Source organism: Coffea arabica, chromosome 3e (genome assembly GCF_036785885.1).
Source record: "Coffea arabica cultivar ET-39 chromosome 3e, Coffea Arabica ET-39 HiFi, whole genome shotgun sequence".
Lineage (NCBI taxonomy): Eukaryota > Viridiplantae > Streptophyta > Magnoliopsida > Gentianales > Rubiaceae > Coffea > Coffea arabica.
Genome location: NC_092315.1, coordinates 17,848,734 through 17,865,828, shown reverse-complemented (window position 1 = coordinate 17,865,828; position 17,095 = coordinate 17,848,734). Strand labels below are relative to the sequence as shown.

The window sequence follows — 17,095 nt, the reverse complement described above, 5'->3', positions numbered from 1 at the left end:
AACCAACAGATTCACTTAGTGATACTTCAAGTGATTCGAACCAAGAGAGAGTCACCATGGCAAATGCACGAACATTAAGGGAGTTGGCTGCTCCTAATTTAAATCAGTAGCCTTTATGCATTACTTTTCCAAGTTTGAATGATAATACTCCATTTGAATTAAAATCTGGTCTAATCCATCTCTTGTCATCTTTTCATGGTTTGCCAGGTGAGGAACCTTACAAGTACTTGCAAGAGTTTGATGTCGTGTGCAACAGTATGAGGCCCCTGGAATCACAGAAGAATAGATAAAAATGAGAGCATTCCCCTTCTTTTTGAAGGACTTTGCTAAAGACTGGTTGTACTACCTACCACCAGGTAGTATCACCACGTGGGATCAGTTGAAGAAAAAATTCTTAGACAAGTATTTTCTCATGTCTCGAGCTGCAATTCTAAGAAAGGAGATCTGTAGTATCAAGCAGCACCCAGGGGAGTCGCTTTATGATTACTGGAAGCGATTCAAGAAGTTGTGCATCAAGTGCCCCCAACACCAAATAAGTGAGCAATTGCTCATACAATATTTTTACGAAAGACTACTTTTCAGAGACGGGAGCATAATTAATGCTGCAAGTGAAGGGGCATTGGTGAACAAGACCCCTCGAGAAGCATAGGAGCTAATTGAAAGAATGGCTGAGAATTCGCAACAATTTGGTACGAGGGAGGATGTCCCGATACGCAAGGTGAATGAGGTAGAGACATCCTCTATCTAGCAGCAATTGACTAAGTTGACTTCTTTTGTTAGACAACTGGCTGTAGGAAATGCATCTCAAGCCAAGGTGTGCGGGATTTGCACTAGTATGGGTCATTCTACGGAGATGTGCCAATGATTCAAGAGAAAAGGACAGAGCAAGTAAACATGACTGGTCACGTGCCCGCGCCAAGAAAGGTCTATGGCCCGTACTCGAGTATATATAACTCGGGTTGGAGAGATCACCCCAACTTTAGTTATAGAGGAAATAGGCAGCCCAATTTTGCGCCAAATAGGAAGCAGGGGCATCACCAGCAGTATCAGCCTCACCCGCCACCACCTTCTTCAAACTCAAGTCCGTTTATGAAAGAAATGATTGAGCAATTGATTGTTAATCAACAAAAGATGAATTCTGACCTACAAAGCATGAGGAATCAACTGGGACAGATGCAAGTCATGCAAAGTCAGATGAGTCAAATGGCGATAGCAATTAACCGTCTAGAATTCCAAGTCCAGGGCAAATTGCCATCTCAACCTGAAGTGAACCCGAAGAACGTGAGTGTGATGACTTTAAGGAGCGGGAAGGAAATTCAGGGACCAGAATTCATGATTTCAAAGAACAAGGATGAGCAAAAAATCGAGAACGAGCTTGAAAAGGAGGACAGCAGTGGCACAAATCCAAAGGTACTTCCCGACACAGTCATTGTAGTTAAGACTAACCCACCTCCCTTTCCTAGCAAGTTGGAGAAACCGAGAAAACAAGATAAGGAGAAGGAGATCTTGGAGGTGTTCCGCAAGGAAGAGATCAATATCCCCCTCTTAGACGCAATCAAATAAGTGCCGAAGACGCAAAGTTTTTGAGGGATCTATATGTCAATCGAAGGCGGCTGAGGGGAGATGAAAGGGTCGTTGTAGGGGAGAACGTGTCCGCAGTCTTGCAGAAGAAGCTCCCACCGAAGTGCGGGGATCCAGGTAGGTTTACTGTCCCATGTAGGATAGGTAATACTTTGATTAGGAATACCATGCTAGACTTAAAAGCATCAATCAACGTAATGCCTAAATCTATTTATGTTTTTCTGAACCTAGGTCCATTAAAAGAAATTGAGATAATAATTCAATTAGCTGACCGAACAAATGCATACCCTGATGAGTTGGTTCAGAATGTGCTGGTTAAAGTTAATGAATTGATATTCCCAGTTGACTTTTATGTACTTGACATGGATGATGACCATTTTTCCGATCCTCGCCTTTGCTTTTAGCTAGACCATTTTTTAGTACAGCCGAGACAAAAATTGATGTTCATAAGGGTATCTTGTCTATGGAATTCGATGGAGATATAGTCCACTTTAATATTTTTAATACAATGGAACTTCCTGTTAATTCTCACTCTGTGTTTGCTATTCATGCTATTAATTTCTTTATGCAAGAATTTTCTGAGTTTGCTTGTAGGGATAAATTCAAAGTTGCTGCGAACGAGTATCAGGGGATGAAAGTAATTTATAAGATGAAATGGAGTAGAAAATTAAGGAAAAAGATTGCACTCAATGGCTATTTGGATCCCGGAGGAAAACCACTGATTACAAGGAAAATTGAATTACATCCAGATTGAAGAGTGGTGTTCAATGTCTAGCCAAAAACATTAAAGAAAGACGCTTATCGGGAGGCAATCCAATTTCTTTTTAGTTGTTTGTTCAGTTTTAATTGGTAGCTTAAATATGTTTTCCTTATGTTTGATTGATTTCGGGTTTCAATTTTCATTTTTTATGTTTCACAGGTATCTCCCTGACTTGACGCGCCAGCGTCAACTAGGTGCGTGGCACATTTCGACTTCCTGGCGCTTGGTTAAAAAGGTTTCTGCCCTCATGACGTGCCCGCGTCAAGTCATCCAAAGAGTTCATCGTCAGAAGGGTTCTTACCTACATGACGTGCCCGCGTCAAGTCACCTAAAGAGCTTTTTATCAGAAGGGTTCTTGTCTTTTTGACGCGCTGGCGTCACGGTCGCAGGAAAGGTAAGTATTCGAACCTCGAGAAAAATTTTTGACTTCCTGTTAATCTCTAATTTTGAATTTTGAAAATAAATTCTATTTATAATATTGAAAAAAAAATGTCAAAAAAATTTTTAAAAAAAATCTTTCGATTAGCCGTAACCTTTGATTTTCAGAATTTGGATTTTTAAAATTTAAATTCGAAAAGATATAAAAGAAAAAAAAACCAAAAAACCATTTTATTTTTATGTTTCTCTTTTTCTTTCTTTCTCTTTCTTTCTTTTCTTTCTTTGTTCCTTTCCTTTTCTTTCTTCCTCTTTTCTGTCCTTCTTCTCCCCTGTTTCTCTTTTCTTGGCTGAAACCCACAAGTCGCCGCCGCCGCTTCTCGCGTCTCTCTCTCTTCGATCCACCGCTGCAGCCCAACATCGCTCAACCCATTCCTCCGACATCTCTCGCTGTCCTCTCTCCCCCTAGCGTGGCCACCAGAGCACGGCCACGCCACCCACGCGTGCGGCTACCTAGCGTAGCCATCGACATTCACTTTGTTGACGCTCGGCTCCCGTTGCACACCACGCGCTAGCCGCTAACCGCGCGCCACTGCTAGCCGCTAACTGCACGCCACTGCTAGCCCACCATAGCACGCCTCAGCCTCTCCAATCCCACAGCTCACGCGTCTCCCTATCCGCCACCCTCTTCGGGCGCACATCGCAGTAACCATCGCGCGGCCACGTCGCGCTTTACTCCTCGCCCTCTCTCTTCGTAGCTGCGCTCCTTTTTCTTCAGCACTCAGTCTGAGCCCCTTTCACTGCCCCAGAGAGCCATCAACACCTATTTCCTCGCACATCAACCGCAATCGTAGATGCCGGTAGAACGATGTGCATCCCAATTGCCTCGTGAACAAACGCACGGCCACCACCCTACCAATCCCTTGTTTCCCGTCGCTGCCATCTATTTTCGCTGTCTAAACATTACCTGGAACTGTTGCTTATAGACGGTGTGACGGTATTTATCTGTCTAAATTCCCTAGCAAACTTTTGCAGTAGTATTTTTGCAATCGCGTTTTGGGCCTCGTCGTGATTTATTTTGCCACCTCTTTATATCGAATTGTTGGGGTTGCTATTTGCACTGCTTTGGGGGTTGTTTTGCTGCCTTAGTAGTTGACTGGATTTAAGTTAAGTTTGGAAAGTATTCTGCTTGTTGGTTTCACTTTGTTGACATTTTGGGTGCATAACTTCTACATTTGACTACTATATTGGGTGACACGGTGGCACTTGAATTTACTCGTTGACGTTGGTAGAATTTAATTGATTGGTCGGTGACAAATTAGCTGCTGACTTAAGTTGCTATTTGGGTGACTGTTTGGTTGAAAGTTAAGTGTTTTTATTGCGTTGTTACTATCCAATTTCTACACTGCTATTGTTGGAATTACCGATTTTGAATTGAGAAATTAACTATCCACTTGGCGACATGTGTTGAGATTTTGGGCGGGATAATTTTGCAATTGTCTATTGAATTGGGAGACACCTCTGACAGTTGATTTGCCTGTTGACCTTGGTTGAATTTAATTGCTTTCTTGTGGTCATCTGCCTATCGACTGCATGTTGATTTGTTTGGGATATTCATTGAGCCATTCCTTAGACAAATTGAACGATACTTTGTGCTGTTTGAGTGCCTATTGCTTTGAGCATTGTTACCTTACCTGGACTGCTGGTTTCTATATTTGTCGGAGTACATCGATGGTTTCTACCGATTTAGTCTCCCGAGACCCATTCAGGCTCTCGGTCGACGCCCCTCTCCCCGAGCAGGCTCTCTTTCAGTTCCTAGATCAGCCGAGGATACTGTTGGACCCTCTTCCTTTGCTCCTTCTCCGCCGATAGCATTAGACGTTGAGTGGCGCCACTTGCGAGGCCAGATTCAGAACTTGGCCGCGTACTTCCATCATATCGGTTTTCCTGCACCGTTCCCGCCTACCCCTTAGCCACTTGCTAGGGAAGTTTCGTTGTCCTCTTCGCTTTACTTGCTTTTTAATCTCCATTGGAGATAATTTCGAATTTAGGTATGGGGGCGTTCATATAGGGTACTAGTGTTTCTAGTTTAGGGTTGAAAGTGTATCAAGTGGATGTGGTTGAGTCCAAAACTATCTCTTTGGTGAATATCGATGACTGTGTGACTTTTATAATTTTTGGTTAACTTCCCTAGGTATAGGGAATGGTTGTTGGCATTTTCACGTGAATTGGTCCAGTTTAATTTGAGTTCTCCATGTTTGAAAAATGAGGCTAGCTGGAGCAATTTTTTTTCCTTTGATTTTTGTGTTAATTTGAGTTATAGTGTTCTCTAGTTGTAAATAAGGGTTGACTGTACTACACTAGTTGTTACTACCGAATAACCAGGGATCTTCACTAAAAGTGTCGATTCTCGCGTAAAAAAGTAGTAAATGCTATGAGTACGTGGTCGCGTGGCGATAAGAGCTGAGTAATCGGGCTCTTTCATTTGACAAATGTTGGAACTCGCATCAAAAGACTCTGATGGCTAGAGACTAAGTCTTTTGTTCCTATTAAAAAAAAAGAGAAAAAATTACAGAAAGGTGTGATAAAAAAGTGAAGGTTGTATTAGTGTGTGAAAAAGTTAGCTTACCGATTTGTGAATTTAATGTTGAGATTTTGGTTAATAATTGGACCATATGCTGGTAATGCTGAGTGACCATTCCTTTTTCTTAGATTAGTAAGCCTGAAATTGGAGGAGTTTGTGGTTTAAGAGCTAACCGGGGTGATGTTTCTTAGATTTTGATCACTGATGCTTGATATATATTTTTCTTGGTATCTTGGCAATTTGGTAGATGGAGCAGTAGCCATTGTCAAATATTGTGTCAGGCTCTCCCAAAGTAGAATTGAGAAGGAGACGTGACCAGCATATTCAGGAGAGATTTGAATGTAGAAGGAAAGAATCGAAAAGGAGGGAAGAGGTGAGAGAGAGAGAGATAGGGGAAATAAGAATTTGGGAGAAAATTTGTGATTGTGTTTCTTGTTGTCCAATCCATTACATTGTCTTGGATTTATACAACTCCAATGATGGATCCGAATCCAATTGACACAGAATTTCCGTGCGATGAACTGATGTTAACAAATTCAGTTATAACTAACTTTTAACAGTTTTTGGCTCCATAAGCTAATTACACTAACACCCCTAAAACCTTTACTCCAATTGCAATTACGTCCCTGCTCCTGACATTACTTCACTCTTGAAAGCAGCCTTGTCCTCAAGGCTGAAACTGAGGAAATTGACTACTAATAAACGATTGATCTTCCCATGACGCTTCTTCCTCACCTAGCTGATGCCATTTGATGAGATACTGGACCAAGGGCCAGCATTTGGCATGATTACCCTCCTTTTCAAGACTGCTGCAGGTTGTAGGAGGCACTGGTCTTGGCAATTAAACTCTGGTAGTGTACAAGTAGTAACCTGATGGGGTCCCAACTTAGGCTTAAGAAGAGAAACGTGAAAAATTGGATGTATTCTAGATCTAGGTAGGAGTCTGAGCTTGTATGCCACAGCACTGATCTTCTCCATAATTTGAAAAGGTCCAAAAAATTTTGCAGTTAGCTTGAGATTTTTCCTGAGTACCACAGTCTGCTGCCTATAAGGCTGCAACTTCAGGAAGACCCAATCCCCCACCTCAAATTCCCTTTCTGTTCTATGTTTGTCAGCAAACAACTTCATCCTATTCTGAGCCTGATGCAGATGCTCTTTGATTCTCTGAAGCATTTGCGCTCTGGTTTGCAGCATGTTGTGCACTGCTGGGATTATTGTGTCATGGTAGGGGCCCATAGGTAATGACAGGGGCTTGTAACTGTATAAAGCCTCAAATGGAGACACCCCTAAGCTAGTGTGATATGCAGTATTATACCAAAGTTCTACTGAGCTGAGCCAATGACTCCACTAAGTTGGACTCTCACTGGTCATACATCTCAGATAAGTCTCCAAACATTGATTTAACTTCTTACTCTGACCATCAGTCTCAGGATGGTAGGAAGAACTATAGTGCAACTAAGTACCAGCCATCCTAAATAACTCCTGCCAAAATTTACTGGTGAATACTTTGTCTCTGTCTGTTATAATGGATTCTGGTAACCCATGGAGTTTGTAGACATGATCTAGGAAGACCCGTGCCACTTAAGCAGCTGAGAATAGGTGAGAAAGTAGCATGAAGTGGCCAAACTTTGTCAGTTTATCTATGGCCACCAGAATAGTGTCAAATCCCCTAGAGCAAGATAGCTTTTCAACAAAGTCCATAGTGATTTGCGACCAAGCTTGGGTAGGAATTAGTAGTGGTTGCAGTAATCCTGGATATGGAACCCTTTCACTTTTGTTCCTTTGACAGACTTCACATTCCTGTATGAACTGTATGATCTCTTTCTTCATCCCTGGCCAGTGAAATATGCTTTGCACCCTCTGTATACATGCTCTCTGGCAAGAATGCCCTCCAATAGGGGATTCATGCAGAGCTTTGATTATTTTCTGTTTAACTCCCCTGCTATTCCCTACAAACAGCTTCCCTTTATACCTGAGTATCCCTTGATTGAGCTGAAAATCAGAGTCCTGTGGTGTAGGATCCAGCAGTAGTTGACTCATTAGTTCTCTGCACTGTGTGTCTTCAAAGTAACTGTCCTACAACTCTTGCATTCATAGAGGTTGAACCCCAGTAATGGCCATCAACTGCTGTGGTTCAAGTTGCAATTCCATCATGGTCCTTCTAGATAAGACATCAGCAACAGTGTTTTCTGAACCTTTCTTATACTGAATCTCATAATTCAAGCCTAACAGCTTTGTCAACCATTTATACTGAGCAATAGTGGTCAGTCTTTGTTCTAGCAAAAATTTCAATGACTTGTGATCTGTCCTGATGATGAAATGGTTCCCTACTAGATAATGCTTCCACTTAGTCACTGCAAACACCAATGCCATCAGTTCCTTCTCATAGACAGATAACCCTATGTTCTTGAGGGAGAATGCTTTACTGATGAATGCTATGGGATGACCCTCCTGTAAGAGTACAGCTCCCATGCCCTGCCCACTTGCATCAGTTTCCACCACAAAGGGAATACCAAAGTTGGGCAGTCTTAGCACTGGAGCACTACTTATGGCCTGCTTAAGACAATTGAAAGCCTTGTAAGATTCTGCATTCCATGCATAGGCATCCTTCTTTAGCAGATTTGTTAATGGCTTACTGATTATTCCATAGCCTTTTATGAAACGTCTGTAGTAGCTTGTGAGGCCTAGGAATCCTCTGAGTTCTTTAATATTTTTAGGAATAGGCCATGACCGTATGCACTCCACCTTGCTCATGTCTATACTCACTCCTGTACTGGACACTACATGCCTCAAATACTCCACTTCTTGCTGGTCAAAAGAGCACTTGGATAATTTGGCATATAATCAGTTATGTTGAAGCATCTCCAGTACTTGTTTTAAGTGCTCTTTATGAAGATCCAGGGTAGCACTGCAGACCAAAATGTCATCAAAGAAGACCAGAACAAACTTTCTCAAGAATGGCTCAAAAACCTAATTCATCAATGCTTGGAATGTTGCTGGTGCATTCGTGAGCCGAAAGGGCATCACTAGGGACTCATAGTGTCCTTGATGAGTCTAAAAGGCTGTTTTGTGTGTATCTGCCATCTTAACCCTGATCTGGTGGTACCCTGATCTGAGGTCAATTTTGGAGAAGAACTTGGCTCCATAGAGCTCATCCAGCAGCTCATTAATGATGGGGATAGGATACCTGTCGTTGACCGTCAGGTCATTGAGATGCCTGTAATTCACACAAAAACGCCAAGTGTTATCCTTTTTCTTGACCAACAGCACAGGTGAAGCATAAGGACTATTGTTTGGCTTGATGATTCCAGACTTCAGCATATCTGCTATTTGTTTTTCAATCTTTGCTTTCTGTGAGTGAGGGTATCTATATTGATATGAAATATGGGCCGCTTATGGGCCATGTTTCGGGCTGCAAGAGAATGAATCTTTTAGTAATAGTTTAGTAGTTTATTTTTTGAGCTACCGAGACAGATATGAATTAAGACACGAAAAGAGGGATAACGATGTTACCAACAAGCTAGCTCTGATGCCAGCTGATACGAATCTCGTTGGTGAGGAGATTCGCGACCCAAGATCACTTGTTGGATTTGACTTCGAACGCAAGAACGGTAGCAGCGGAAACCCTACGACCCCTCTAATCCCCGTGACTACGAACTTGTTGATATTATCTCAACCCGTAATCAAACGAATTAGCGAACCTCAGGCAAGTGTAGAAGGCGCCACAATTCAAGTGCGATTATTGAATTGATAAGCCGAACAAGAACACTAGAGTATAACTCTAAGTTGTTCAAGGTTTGCTCGAAAGCTATGGAGAAAACTCTCTCAATATTTTTATCATAAAAGTGTCCCCCTTTTAATGACATAATGTGGTGCCTTATATAGGCTACAAGTAAAACCCTAATCTAGTAAGGAAAAAGAACTAACTAATGACTCTCCAATCACAATCACAATTAAGGCTAACTAATGGTCAGCTTATAAAGCTGGCCCAACATAACCCAATAAAAGCTAATTCACCAACTTAAGTAATAGTGAGTCTAGACTCTATAAATCGGATCCAACTCAACATGAGGTCTTGGACCGAACTTATTCCTACCAAATAAAATAGAAATCTGAAAAATAAACTACTAAACTATTACTAAAAGATTCATTCTCTTGCAGCCCGAAACATGGCCCATAAGCGGCCCATATTTCATATCATATATGGTTTCATTTTAAAGGCTTGTGCTCCTAGCTTTAGGGGAATCTGATGGTCCAATGGCCTGTTAGGAGGCAACTGAGTAGGCTCCTAAAATACTACTGAAAATTGCTGCAAAACTGTAGTAATTGATTCTGGAACTCCTTGCTTCCCTGTGTCCTGCTCTTCATTTCGTGCTGAAATAGCACAACACATTCTCTCTCCTGCAAAAAGCCTCTGAGATCCTTCCTCCTAATAAGTTCCATGGTTGCATCATTAACTACTCCATGCAATGTGACCACCTCTCCTTGATGGAACATGGAGATTTTTAGTTGATGAAAATCGAAAGTGATGGGGCTGTAATTGTGCATCCAATCTACCCCCAAAATAATATCCCAATCACCTAATTCCATAATCCTGAGGTCAAAGCAAAACTTATTATTCTGAACATTCCACAAGACCTTTGGACACTGAGCTCCACTGGTTACCAAGCTTCCATCCCCATTGATATGAAATATGGGCCGCTTATGGGCCATGTTTCGGGCTGCAAGAGAATGAATCTTTTAGTAATAGTTTAGTAGTTTATTTTTCAGATTTCTATTTTATTTGGTAGGAATAAGTTCGGTCCAAGACCTCATGTTGAGTTGGATCCGATTTATAGAGTCTAGACTCACTATTACTTAAGTTGGTGAATTAGCTTTTATTGGGTTATGTTGGGCCAGCTTTATAAGCTGACCATTAGTTAGCCTTAATTGTGATTGTGATTGGAGAGTCATTAGTTAGTTCTTTTTCCTTACTAGATTAGGGTTTTACTTGTAGCCTATATAAGGCACCACATTATGTCATTAAAAGGGGGACACTTTTATGATAAAAATATTGAGAGAGTTTTCTCCATAGCTTTCGAGCAAACCTTGAACAACTTAGAGTTATACTCTAGTGTTCTTGTTCGGCTTATCAATTCAATAATCGCACTTGAATTGTGGCGCCTTCTACACTTGCCTGAGGTTCGCTAATTCGTTTGATTACGGGTTGAGATAATATCAACAAGTTCGTAGTCACGGGGATTAGAGGGGTCGTAGGGTTTCCGCTGCTACCGTTCTTGCGTTCGAAGTCAAATCCAACAAGTGATCTTGGGTCGCGAATCTCCTCACCAACGAGATTCGTATCAGCTGGTATCATGAAATATGGGCCGCTTATGGGCCATGTTTCGGGCTGCAAGAGAATGAATCTTTTAGTAATAGTTTAGTAGTTTATTTTTCAGATTTCTATTTTATTTGGTAGGAATAAGTTCGGTCCAAGACCTCATGTTGAGTTGGATCCGATTTATAGAGTCTAGACTCACTATTAAGTAATAGTGAGTCTAGACTCTATAAATCGGATCCAACTCAACATGAGGTCTTGGACCGAACTTATTCCTACCAAATAAAATAGAAATCTGAAAAATAAACTACTAAACTATTACTAAAAGATTCATTCTCTTGCAGCCCGAAACATGGCCCATAAGCGGCCCATATTTCATATCACAGTAAGGAGGGGTTGACTGTCATAACTTGTTTGGCAGTTAGAACCTATTTATTAGTAAATAATTGAAATTGTCTTTGTATCGATGATCAATTAGGTGAACCTTTACTGAAGTTATTTCTTGGCTAGAATCTTAGTTATCATTCATTTGATTTTAGTGAATTGTTATTTAGTTTTTATTAGTTTCTTGGATTTTATTTGAATTTATTTGATTGTCACTTTCTACACAAAAATACCCCCTGGTTACTGTGGATTTGAAAAGAAACAGTTAAACCTAATTCCTGTGGATTCGATCCTGCTTACCATTATTACAAAAATTAACTTTAATTGAGCAGGTTTTTATTATTGTACAGGCTCGACAACCTGTCAATTTTTTGTGCCGTTGCCGGGGACTAGCGTCAGTTATTTGTTTCTTTTTAAGTTCACTTTTGTTCTAATTTTCTGGTGCTTTTCGAGTGTATGCCTCTAAAATGTCCTTGGATGCCTGCTACTTGAACTCTTTCCCGATGACTGCCAAATTGGCACTTGTTATGGTATTTTTGTTCTACTCCCAGTAATAAGTGCAAATTTTCAAAAGTGAGTAGAATCTAATAATTAATCCACATTGGGACAGGTAATAGGGAAAATTAATAATAAAATAAATGATAAAATCGTAACTTATCAATTCCCTCCACACTTAAATCATGCTTGCCCTCAAGTATGAGAACAGCAAACAAACACCAATATGTCAGGAGTAGGGACGTAATTGCAATTGGAGCAAAGGTTTTAGGGGTGTTAGTGTAATTAGCTTATGGAGCCAAAAACTGTTAAAAGTTAGTTATAACTAAATTTGTTAACATCAGTCATTACACAGAAATTCTGTGTCAATTGGATTCGAATCCATCATTGAAGTTGTATAAATCCAAGACAATGTAATGGATTGGACAACAAGAAATACAATCACAATTTTTCTCCCAAATTCTTATTTCCTCTCTCTCTCTCTCTCTCTCACCTCTTCCCTCCCTTTCTGTTCTTTCCTTCTTCATTCAAATCTCTCTTGAATCTGCTGGTCACGTCTCCTTCTCAATTCTACTTTGGGAGGACGATCCTTCGGCAGCTTAGAGATCAACCAATGGCAGAGAGCACACGCTTCAAAACCTTAGAAGATCATCTCCGGAAGCAGGAACTCAAGTTGCAGGAAGTCATGGAGGATATGAAGAATATATAGCTGCAAGTAAAGGAAGAAATGGCAGGCAGGGACAAGAGATTGGATACGATCACGCTAGGTATGGATTAGAAGTTTGAGGCACTTAGTTCAATGATGAAGACACTACTGAGCAGGGAGAAGAGTGTAGAAGAAGAAAGCAAAGCTGGCAGAGATCGTACACCCTTACTATCCACACCTCCCATTCACCAGAGGCTGAACTTGGGAGCAGATGAGGAAGCTAGAAGTTGCGAGTTCTTGGGTAAGATCCCTGGCTATAATCCTCCAAAAATTGAGTTACATATGTTTAGTGGGAAAAATCCTAGGGAATGGATCAGAAAATGTAACAAGTACTTCCTACTAAATAAGGTAACCGAGGAACATAAATTGCTGGTAGTGGAGATGTTTTTAGAAGGTAGAGCTGATAATTGGTTCCAGGGAGTCAAATTAGAAAAACCAAGGCTAACATGGGGGGATTTTAAGGAGCTGCTCTGTCAGAGATTCAAAGGATCATGCTGTAGAGATATTGTAGAGGAATTCAATAAACTGCAGCAGATGAGTACAGTAAAGGTCTACTAGGAAAAATTTGAGGAGTTAAAGACATTGATGCTAATTCAGAATCCAAGCCTTAGTGAAGAATACTTCATTTCAAGTTTCTCCAGTGGTCTCAAGGAGGAGATTAAACCTATGGTGAGAATGCTCAAGCCAAATACTCTTTCTGGAGTTATGGAGATAGCTCATTTGCAGGAACAGGCTGTCAGGTGATATGAAATATGGGCCGCTTATGGGCCATGTTTCGGGCTGCAAGAGAATGAATCTTTTAGTAATAGTTTAGTAGTTTATTTTTTCAGATTTCTATTTTATTTGGTAGGAATAAGTTCGGTCCAAGACCTCATGTTGAGTTGGATCCGATTTATAGAGTCTAGACTCACTATTACTTAAGTTGGTGAATTAGCTTTTATTGGGTTATGTTGGGCCAGCTTTATAAGCTGACCATTAGTTAGCCTTAATTGTGATTGTGATTGGAGAGTCATTAGTTAGTTCTTTTTCCTTACTAGATTAGGGTTTTACTTGTAGCCTATATAAGGCACCACATTATGTCATTAAAAGGGGGACACTTTTATGATAAAAATATTGAGAGAGTTTTCTCCATAGCTTTCGAGCAAACCTTGAACACTAGAGTTATAAAGCTGGCCCAACATAACCCAATAAAAGCTAATTCACCAACTTAAGTAATAGTGAGTCTAGACTCTATAAATCGGATCCAACTCAACATGAGGTCTTGGACCGAACTTATTCCTACCAAATAAAATAGAAATCTGAAAAATAAACTACTAAACTATTACTAAAAGATTCATTCTCTTGCAGCCCGAAACATGGCCCATAAGCGGCCCATATTTCATATCATCAGGTTACAAGGAAGGACAATCAAGGATGGGAACAAGGTGATGGCTGAACCAAAGTTTGGGATGTACAGGCATCCAACCTCTGCCAATGGAGGGATCAGTACTTACAAGTTACCACAAAATAACATACCTAGGGTAGTTCCCAAAAATTCAGACAAGAGTCCAGAATTTAAGAGACTATCCCCTCAGGAACTACAGTTCAGAAAGAGTAATGGATTGTGTTTCAAGTGTGGGAAGAAATTTGGGGTAGGACATCAGTGCAGAATAAAGCACTTGAACCTTATGTTGTATGAAGAAGAGGAGGACATTGAATTCCAGGATGCTCAAGGGGAACAGGATGAGCTGACTGGAAATCCAGGGGAACCAATTGAAATTTCACTTAATGCTCTATCAGACTCACTCAGGCGAAGTACTATCTTGTTGCAAGGACAGATGGCAGGGGAACCTGTCAACATTTTGGTGGATATAGGTAGCAGTGACAGCTACATCTATCACAAGCTGGTGTCTGCACAAGGCATTTCCTTTGAATATGTCAAGCCTTTCACTGTCACAATGGGTGATACGAATCTCGTTGGTGAGGAGATTCGCGACCCAAGATCACTTGTTGGATTTGACTTCGAACGCAAGAACGGTAGCAGCGGAAACCCTACGACCCCTCTAATCCCCGTGACTACGAACTTGTTGATATTATCTCAACCCGTAATCAAACGAATTAGCGAACCTCAGGCAAGTGTAGAAGGCGCCACAATTCAAGTGCGATTATTGAATTGATAAGCCGAACAAGAACACTAGAGTATAACTCTAAGTTGTTCAAGGTTTGCTCGAAAGCTATGGAGAAAACTCTCTCAATATTTTTATCATAAAAGTGTCCCCCTTTTAATGACATAATGTGGTGCCTTATATAGGCTACAAGTAAAACCCTAATCTAGTAAGGAAAAAGAACTAACTAATGACTCTCCAATCACAATCACAATTAAGGCTAACTAATGGTCAGCTTATAAAGCTGGCCCAACATAACCCAATAAAAGCTAATTCACCAACTTAAGTAATAGTGAGTCTAGACTCTATAAATCGGATCCAACTCAACATGAGGTCTTGGACCGAACTTATTCCTACCAAATAAAATAGAAATCTGAAAAATAAACTACTAAACTATTACTAAAAGATTCATTCTCTTGCAGCCCGAAACATGGCCCATAAGCGGCCCATATTTCATATCATTCCCCTCCTCTTGAAAAAGATTTGTCCTCAAATCGTGGTTGGAAATGAATGGTACTAACAAGAGTTGGTAGGATGAAACCTCAAATCTCCACATATTGGCTCTCTTAGAATGAATGATACTTGCATACGTCATGATTATTATAATTTGGTGCACATGTCTCTTGGTCAGCTTGAAAATGCTCACAATCAGCCATGGAAAACTCAAGGCTTTACTCCAACGACTCCTCGAAGATAACGCATATAGCTTCGGTTCCATGATGCAAGGTAAAATGTATGGTACATTGGCAGCAAGCTCACATCTTCTTGGATCCTCCATAATGCAACTGAGAAACTGAACAACACTTTGAACATGATCGACTTCATTAGATTGATCATCACTTGGGACACTTGGTGCAAAATGGTAAGGAGGCAAAGGACAAAATTTAAGTGCAAGGACTCCCTTTGAAACTTCATTACTCCTCCCAACAAGTAAAGCAGGCTCATGGGTGAAGTTGTATATCAATGGATAGTAAAGGGATACAACACTTAAGATGCAAACTCCATGAAAATTCTGATATTCGCCAATGGATATAGGGATAGAACATGCCATGATCAACTCAATCTCTCCTTGCTTAACCTGTATAAAAGAAGAAAAGCTAAACATAACAAAGGTAAGTTCGTTAGAAAAATAAGCCCTCGCATTGTTTCCCAAAGTCAGCGCACTTTTCCCCTTGTCTTCCTTCTCAACTAGCTCAAGACAACTAACTTGTGTAGATGGGACTTCAAGGTTTTCAATCTCAAGTTCATTGCCAGCATTCGTAGATATTTCTTCAATCAATGGCGGACTAGAAGGAACATCTTTACCACCATTGGTTGACACATGAGTAAGTTGCTCAAAATATGAATTCAGCACTTGGCGAATTTCTCCCATCATAGAGTCAAATAATTCTTTATTCTGGCTTCGGAAATCAGCCTTTGATTCACGAGGCTTTGATTCAATTCGAGAATTCATGACTCGATTGTCACAACACTCCTTAGATGATGCTCGTTTGCTTGATGAAGACCTCGGCTTTGTTGCTCGATGCAAACTCCTGTGCTCCTCCTCATACTCCTTATAAGTATGCTTATGTCTTTCATATACACACAAAGCACGGAAATTATCCATTTTGTCCCGAAAGGAATGGAACTCATGTTGTGAATGCTCGAAACTTGAATGCATGGAACTAAGGTGCTTGGAAGTAGTTCGCTTGGAACCCCTCCTCTTAGGAGGCTCGTGCTCCAAGAATTCTTGATGATACGAATGAGATGCAACTCCACGAGGCATGGTTAAGTGACCTGCAAAATTGGTTAGCAAAGAAGGAAATTCCTCACAACATACAAGCTCACGTGTATGCGCTCGCCACTCGTGTATTCACTCTAATAAGCTCACCAAAATATTTTCTCACAGCCCCTTGCAAAACCTTGAAGAAAGTAGAGCTCCTCAAATGCTCAAATTTTAGCTTAAAAAAAATCAAGTTCACGCTAGAATTTGAGGTTCTTAAGAGTGGAGATTTTCTTGGAAAACAAAATTAGGACACTAAGAATGGAGTAGTAGAATATATTCAAGAATAAAAACTGGAAAAAGAATGGGCACAAAAGCTACAAAAAATTAAGAATGATGCTCAAACACCTAGCCGACAAGGAAGTTGGTTCCTTTTGCGTTGCTGGATTTTTTTGGATCGTTTACCAACCAAGGTCAACAAATGCGTGGCATTCGAATGGGAGAGAATGAAAGACACAATAAATGACTCAAGACTGACCAGGACTCAATGAACAACTCAATGGGCAAATCCAGAAACGACTCAAGGCTGAAATGACTCAATGGACTTTGGCTTGCTGGAATTTTGTTTTGTTTTTTTGTGTTACGGCTGCCTTGGGCTTGGCTGATGATTTTATGGGGAATTGGTTCTATGGGGAATGTGCAAGAATGGGTCGGTTAGCCCTTGATAGTAGTTGATATCTGCTCACAAGGTGTTGTAACCGAAAGTGGAAGCAAATGCTAGTGGGTGGTTGTTTTGTTAGGAAACTGGTTTGTTGTTTGTTGTGCGGCTGTCTAGGCAATAAGGTGTTAGGTGCGGCTGGTTGGGCTGTTTCAGGGTCTGTTTGTTGTGCAGAGGTGTGGTTCAATGCCAAGGTATGAATATGGGTAAGTGGGGGCTACAAATCAGGAAGCAATAAGAATGGAAACTCCTTTGGATTCAGAAATCAATCAGGATTGGAAGTCCTCAGCGGCTGTTTCTCTTTCCTTTTTTTTTTTTTTGTTTCTTTT

At 40.7% G+C, this 17,095-nt stretch overlaps 1 non-coding gene across 1 annotated transcript; it reads right to left on the bottom strand.

The window, feature by feature from the left end:
• Positions 1–427: 427 nt before the first annotated feature.
• On the bottom strand, positions 428–534 carry LOC113736112 (small nucleolar RNA R71). The gene has a single exon (XR_003459605.2). It is a non-coding gene; the product is annotated as a small nucleolar RNA R71 (small nucleolar RNA).
• Positions 535–17,095: the final 16,561 nt, after the last annotated feature.